At 36.6% G+C, this 8,049-nt stretch overlaps 1 long non-coding RNA gene across 1 annotated transcript; it reads right to left on the reverse strand.

Moving 5' to 3' along the window:
* Nucleotides 1–275: 275 nt before the first annotated feature.
* Nucleotides 276–3,133, reverse strand: LOC149845973 (uncharacterized). The gene is made up of 2 exons (XR_016430493.1): nucleotides 3,078–3,133; nucleotides 276–469 (listed from the first exon to the last, which is right to left on the reverse strand). It is a non-coding gene; the product is annotated as an uncharacterized LOC149845973 (long non-coding RNA).
* Between the last annotated feature and the right edge of the window lie 4,916 nt (nucleotides 3,134–8,049).

Raw genomic sequence — 8,049 nt, forward strand, 5'->3', positions numbered from 1 at the left:
GAATAACGAGCGCTATATTCCGTCGCCAATCCGCCGGTACTAAACGGCGACCACGGCTTGGAGACGGATTTACTTCCGTCGCTATGTCGTCGCTAGATTAATATGAATAGCGACGGATGGTTCTGTCGCTAATCCGTCACAAACACGAAAAAAAATTTAAAAAAAATTATTTGAAAATTAATTACCGAGAACTGTACAATTTCTATTTCCTGTACAATTTATATTTCCTGTAAATAAAAAACAAACCACACAAAAAAATTCATATAACAAGAATCTACAACAATTAATCGTTCCACTTTAAAATTAAGAAGTTTAATTATTTACAATTCAACAATTACAATTAGGAAAAATAAAAAAAATAGAACTTCTTCAACACAGTCTTCTAATCATCGCCAAGATTTTGTGCGTCTTCTTGTTCATTGTCTTTATCTGTCCCTTCAGCTCCACTACCCTGATTATCGCTAGCAGCCTACACAAGAAAAGAACAGTCAATATTGATAAACAAAATATAATGAAATAAATTACACACTATATGTGATTCTATCATGTGCTCATGTGTGATTTAAGGCAATAAAAAAACTCTATATGTGATTCTATCATCATCATATGTGTGCTAAGGCAGTCAAAAAATTGAATATGTGATTATAGCATGTTCATATGTGTTCTAAGGCATCTAAAAAAACTCTATATGTGATTCTACCATGCTCAGATGTGCTTTAAGGCAGACAAAAAACTATATATGTGATTCGATCATGCTCGTATGTGTGCTAAGGCAGTAAAAAAATTGAATATGTGAATATAGCATGCTCATATGTGCTCTAAGGCAGGCAAAGCCAAAAATTTTATATGTGATTCTATCATAAATGACATATAACATGTTCATATGTGTTCTAAGGCAGTAAAAAAACTCTATATGTTATTATAGCATGCTCATATGTGTGCTAAGGCAGTCAAAAAACTGAATATGTGATTATAATATGCTCATATGTGTTCTTAGGCAGTCAAAAAACTGAATATGTGATTATAGCATGCTCATATGTGTTCTAATGCAGTCAAAAAAACTTTATATGTGATTCTATCATGCTCATATGTGCTCTAAGGCAGACAAAAAGTTATATATATATATATATATATATATATATATATTCTATCATGCTCATATGTGTGCTAAGGCAGTTAAAAAATTGAATATGTGATTATAGCATGTTCATATGTGTTCTAAGGCATCTAAAAAAACTCTATATGTGATTCTACCATGCTCAGATGTGCTTTAAGGCAGGCAAAAAACTATATATGTGATTCGATCATGCTCGTATGTGTGCTAAGGCAGTCAAAAAATTGAATATGTGATTATAGCATGCTCATATGTGCTCTAAGGCAGACAAAAAAACTTTATATGTGATTATAGCATGCTCATATGTGTTCTAATGCAGACAAAAAAACTCTATATGTTATTATAGCATGTTCATATGTGTTCTAAGGCATCTAAAAAAACTCTATATGTGATTCTACCATGCTCAGATGTGCTTTAAGGCAGGCAAAAAACTATATATGTGATTCGATCATGCTCGTATGTGTGCTAAGGCAGTCAAAAAATTGAATATGTGAATATAGCATGCTCATATGTGCTCTAAGGCAGAAAAAACAACTTTATATGTGATTATAGCATGCTCATATGTGCTCTAAGGCAGACAAAAAAACTTTATATGTGATTATAGCATGCTCATATGTGCTCTAATGCAATAAAAAACTCTATATGTTATTATAGCATGCTCATATGTGCTCTAAGGCAGTCAAAAACTGAATATGTGATTATACCTGAGAGGGACCTGGAATCGAAGATCCCTTATCCTGAACAGCGGCCTTGATCTCATTTCGGAGAAAGGGGGCGACGGTGTATTGAAAATAGTTATTCAGTGATTCATTAATGATCTGGCGTACATCATCACTGGAAAGAATATTCGGCTGCTTGGAGCTTATGTCGGTGCAAGAAGTCGGTGAGCCGTAACTGGAAGAACCAATAACTGGTGAAGTGTTCATATTACTCCCAAACCTGAACACGCGACCTTTTTTGGGTTCACCTGCTGCAGTCACCCATGCTGTAGGATCAAATGATGGATGCTGAGTAGCATCATCGCCATATCGCTCTACCATCTGTTGCTCATATGCCTCCTACAAAATAATGTTTAAAGTATTTATTAATAATTAATGATAACATTATGATAACTTGCATATATATTGCAATGATTATTAATAGAATTAATACATACCGTTGTCGTTCTCGCCTTTTCTGATACGAAGACTCCCGTGGTCTTCCGTTTATGTGTTTCTACAAACACATCCTTATATGGTACACTGCCTCCTTTTTCTGCTTCCTGCGAAGTTAAATGACAAAAGATTTAGTACACAAGTTTGCAACAATACTTATAAAATTAATATTATATATTGATGAGTTACCATTTTCTTTAGGTGGCTCCCAAATGTCTTAGATCCACCTGTGTGTAGATGGGCTTCGGGCATCTTCGATCGATTTTGTGAAGCCTTCGCAGAGCGATTTTTAAATGCATCTCCCGCCCACTTATCGCACATTTCGTCCCAGTAATCTCTCCTGATAGTAATAGGACCATGACCCTTCCACAGTAATGGATTATCTACTACGCCAGATGCTTTTTTTGCTGTAGTCTTCATAGTGTGCAGCATGTCTGCAAATCGATTGGCAGCCACCTTCTGCCGCACCTTCCTTGCATCATTTTCTTCCACCGTAGTTGCGAAGCGATTCAAAGCCTATAAATATTTTCAGAAAGTTAGTAGACATTGCTTAAATAAATTAAATATGAAACACATTAACTATGAGGAACAACTGTATAGCATGAATGAGGACCACAATCTGTCTAACACCTCCTTTGGGTACTCTTTCCATTGAGCAACTGGTCCTGGTAGATGTTAAAGAAGTGAATTCCTAATCTCCCATACTACTTCTTGTGGCTCAAACCTCGTGCTGCACATGAATTGTTACACAGTAAATATCAATATAAAATATTTAAAAGATATGCAATAATTGAAAACAAAATACTTACGGTCGATTATCGATATACACTATTCGAATGAGTCTTCTTGTGCCAGCCTGAGAAGACACTGTTTCCTGTGTTGGCTGTTGACTTGTGTGATCAACTGGTGTAGGTGGGTCGTGTACAGGCTCAACATCATCTGTAAAAAAATACATTAGAAATTCTCAGAATGTGCATTTAAACTAATCAAGCATCTAATTAGTTATATGATATACCTATCACAGGAGCCCGTGAAGATGAAGGCTAAGTCTGGCTACTACTGAATGAGCGACCACTATAACCTCCACGAACCATATTCTAACAAATAACATATGTCATACAATACATTCAAATAATTTACATCAAGTATTACAAAGCATTCAAGTCATTCACATCAAGCATTGCAATGCATTCAAGTAATTCAAATCATTGACATCAAGTATTGCACTAATTCAAATCATTCGTTAATTGCATAAATTATAATACATTCAGATAATTGAAATCATTCACATCAAGTATTACAATGCATTCGAATCATTCGTATCAAGTATTACAATACATTAAAATAAAATTTTTAATCATTCACACCAAGTATTGCAATACAACTCACATCAAGTATTACAATGCTCCTTGAAATACAACATGCTGTGATTTGGACAAGCATCAATCTTTTTGTAACCCATACCTAGAGCGTTGACCATAACTTTCGCACGATAGAAATTTTGTGGCAATTTCTCATCTTTAGGCAACATACTCTTCACAATCATGCACAAACGGTCAAAACATGATTGACTCAAATTATACTCGGACTTCAAATTCATTAGTTGAAGAACTGCAGACAAGATAGTGTGACTCTCACAACCGTTCCAAAGTGGCTCATCAGCATCTCTAAGTAAATCATGAAATCTACTAGCTGCATCGTTTGGTGATTCTTCATCTACGGTAGTTCTTACATCACTAGAACTCATAGCAGAACCCAGTTCTGTTCCTGCAGCATCAAATATCAAATTCGTATATGGATTATCGTGCACCACATTCACCCGTGCATCAAAATCGTATCTAAATTCTTCTCTATGAAACGTCCAGTTCTGATAATCACTCACAAAACCCTTCCTGTATAGGTGATGTCTAACGCCATGAGGTTCTACAAATCGATTATTCTTACAAATCTTGCAGGGACACCTAATCCGACCTGTGGGATCTACCGTACTGACACTTGCCGTTGCAAATTCAATAAAACTGTCGACACCATCCATATATTCATGCGATAACTCATTGTCCACTATCCTACGGTACATCCATTCACGGTTTGCAGTCATTCTGTCGTATGATGTTACGAATAGTATCCTAATCAGTTAAAAGAGAACCATCAGAATGCTATGATGAAGAAAATATCAAATTTATCATGCAATATATGATGTCATACAATCACAAGAATTATGATGCATGCATTGATAACTTAATATTTTTATGTGCAAACTATTCATGACACGATACATTCATTTGAAGCATGCTTTTAGTATACAATTTCACATGAAAGACATAATCAAATTGAAAGTAACTACATGTAAGCATGGATACAATCACATCAAACATTGCAATACATCGAAATAATTCATATCAAACAAATGTCAAACATGTACCTGCAGCAAACACACTTCAATATCCCACTAACTACTACCATGCATAGCATGGACTCCGTACTCCAAAAATAAGAACACTTCCATATTTATACATTAAAATCATGCTCAGCATGATCTCCGAACTCCAACAAAGCAGTCCTAAATATCAACAACTAAGTGAGTGTGTGAACAATAAAGTGTTACATTCAATAAATTAAATAACATGTGATGCGCTTGCATCACTTACTCACCACGGGTATTTACCTGATTTGCATTGTTTTTGTCACTTACTTACCACGGGTGGCGGGGCACAAGCGAGTTCCGTTGAGAAATCTGCACAAAAAAAATGATGTTTTAAAATGAAGTCACCATGAAAAAAACTCACTCTAAACAAATGATTTATAAAAAGGACACGCCTGGTAATAAAGTAATTGGTTGGCCATATATGGTTAGAAAAAAAAAAGGTTAAAATATTTATCTCTTATTCCAATAACAAAAGAACGTAAGAGTGGATATTAACAATGAAGGAAAAGGAGTAATTCTATACACCAAGTGGCTATTGAATTTTATCATGGATAAGCAGGCACTACAATGTAATAATCTAAAAGTTGAGCTAGTTTTTGCAAACAGAGTGCACAGGCTTTTGTAATTTATTCAAATAAAATAAAAAATTTTGATTTAAAGTCCTAACCAAATTAACTAAAAATCCTTAATTAAAAAAATTATGATTCAAATCCCTAATCATAGAAAATAAAAATAAAAGCTCTAATCAAATCCAAGAAAACCCTAATCAAATTAACTATAAAATGCCCTAATTTTTAAATTTTGATTCAAAGCCCTAATAAAACAAAATCAAATAAAAACCCTAATTAAATTAACTACAAATAGCCTTAATTTAAGAAATTTGATTCAATTGCCTAATAAATGAAAATCAAAATAAAAAATCCTAATCAATGAAAATCAAAGAAAACTAAACAATGAAAATAAAATAAAAACCCTAATTTCTGAAAAAAGAAAAAGAAGAGCAAGAAACCAGGGGGTCGACCCCCGGCCGGACATCAAAAGGGGTTGACCCCCTACCGGACACTACAAGAGGTTGACCCCCTGCCGGACACGGCAGGGGGTTGACCCCCTGCCGGACAAGGCAGGGGGTTGACCCCTGGCCGGACATGGCAGGGGGTTGACCCCCGGCCAGACACGGCGGGGGGTCGACCCCCGGCCAGACATGGCGGGGGGTCGACCCCCCCCCCCGGCCGGACACGGCAGGGGGTCGACCCCCTACCAGGGTTGACCCCCGGCCGGACACGGCAGGGGGTCGACCCCCGGTCGAACACGGCAGGGGGTCGACCACCTACCGGGGTCGACCGCCTGGCGGAGTCGACCCCCTGCCGGAAAACGCAGGGGGTCGACCCCCAATCCATTTCACGGTGAAATACCTGCGGTTGCTCCGGGCAGCGGCGGCGGCAGCGACAGCGACAGCGGAAGGTTGACGGAGATCGACTTCCGGCGAACGGTGGGGGCCAGCAGAGAGGTCGACGGGATGTATAGGGCGGCCGAAGGAAGAGGGCGGCAGGAGGGAGAGGGCGGCGGGCGGGAGCAGCGAAAGGAGAAAGGAAAAAGAGGGCTGGGATTAGGGGTAATGCGACATTTAGCGACGGATTAATTCCGTCGCTAAGCCATCGTAATTCAAAAAACCAAAACAGCGACGGAATATACTCTGTCGCTAAGCCATCGCTAATTAGCGACGGATTCGCGACGACAGAGTTCCCTCTCTAAATCCATCGCTGAAATGGTGTTCTTGTAATAAGAATTAGCGACAAAAAAATGCAGTCGCTAATCCGTCGCTAAGTAGCGACGGATTAGCGATAAAAGTTGTTTCCTCGCTAATCCGTCGCGAATTAGCGACATATTGTTTCTCTAGCTAATCTGTCGCTAATTCGCGACGGAAAAAATCCGTCACAAATTTTCGTCGCTAATTAGCATTTTTCTTGTAGTGAAGGTTCCAGCATTTAGAGTTTCATTGGCTTGTTCATAAAGTTCATTGACAAGTTCTTAGCTCCTGATTGGATTGAAAACCGGCTTCGAGCATTTTTCATTGTTATCTTTTTCTTCATGCCCTTCGGCAGTAAGTGCTTCACTTCCTGATTGAATCGAAACCAAGTTTTCAGCATTTGAGAAACTGCAACCTTTTCACATCTTATTCAGCTTGTTTTGGAGTAGCTCAAGGCTGAAATCTAAAAATATATCATCCCTTGCTGTTGCTGCTTTACACCTTAGGCACCTTGTTTGATACCCTGATAAGAGATGAAAAAACACTTCAATATAACTAGGACCCTTAACACAAATAACAAAATAATACATATGGAATGACTCACAATTTGTAGATTACTCAATAAGGTGCTAGATTGACAGACAATGGTGAGTACTTGGAAATTTTTGTGAACTCATGCAATGTTGTAAGTATCGTACAATACAATATGATCCTTGTAGTTACTATGAAAAAAGCGATATGATACATATTTTTATCGTGATACGAGTGTATCATACAATATAACTTTGTATCATGATATATCTTACGATGTAGGGTGTATCGTATCGGTGCACTTTAAAATGATTTAAACTTGTTTTTTGTTTTTTGAGTTTTAAAGATATATTGATGGCAGACTTTCTCATTTATGTAGGGGGCATTAGAGGGGTATTCATACACCTTAAGAGTCGTGACAGCGATTTGTAGATTGATCCATGTGCAAAAAAGTGAGCTCTTGAGGTTTGCTCATGTAAGAGTGCATTTTCAATATTTTTCACTCAATAAAGTGGGTTAAAGTAAAAAATCTCTATTATGATTCGACATGGATCTGTGAAAATTATATTTTATATCAACATAAAAGTCACGCTCCACGCCCCTCCAACAAAAATGACAGTTGATGATCTTGCATGATAATGGGGCATTCAAGTAATGAGTGAAAACTAATTAAAAAACAATTTCAACTATTGTCATAATATATTTATTTATTTAATATAAAAGTGTAAGTCTTGTCGCATATTTCTAATTTTAAGATATTTAATATTTTGCATTGTTCTTGTGAGATAGTTGATGTTTGATGATGTCTTATATAGTTCATAGAAACATAATTGTTTCGTATGTGATTTTATGATTGTATTTTGTGCAATTCATTATTATTTTATATATTATTATTATTTTTAAAAAAAATGTTATTTTTTCATAATTTAAAAAAATATTAAAAATTTATATTTTTTACGACCTGATGAGTATCTTATTTTTGGCCTTGAACAATATAAGTAATGACTTACAACCTTTGTCACAAGTTGAATTACTTCCAAAAGTATGTAGGGACATCTAAGATGGCCATCATGAATGA

Source organism: Nuphar pumila, chromosome 2, assembly GCF_984573655.1.
Source record: "Nuphar pumila chromosome 2, dmNupPumi1.hap1.1, whole genome shotgun sequence".
Classification (NCBI taxonomy): domain Eukaryota; kingdom Viridiplantae; phylum Streptophyta; class Magnoliopsida; order Nymphaeales; family Nymphaeaceae; genus Nuphar; species Nuphar pumila.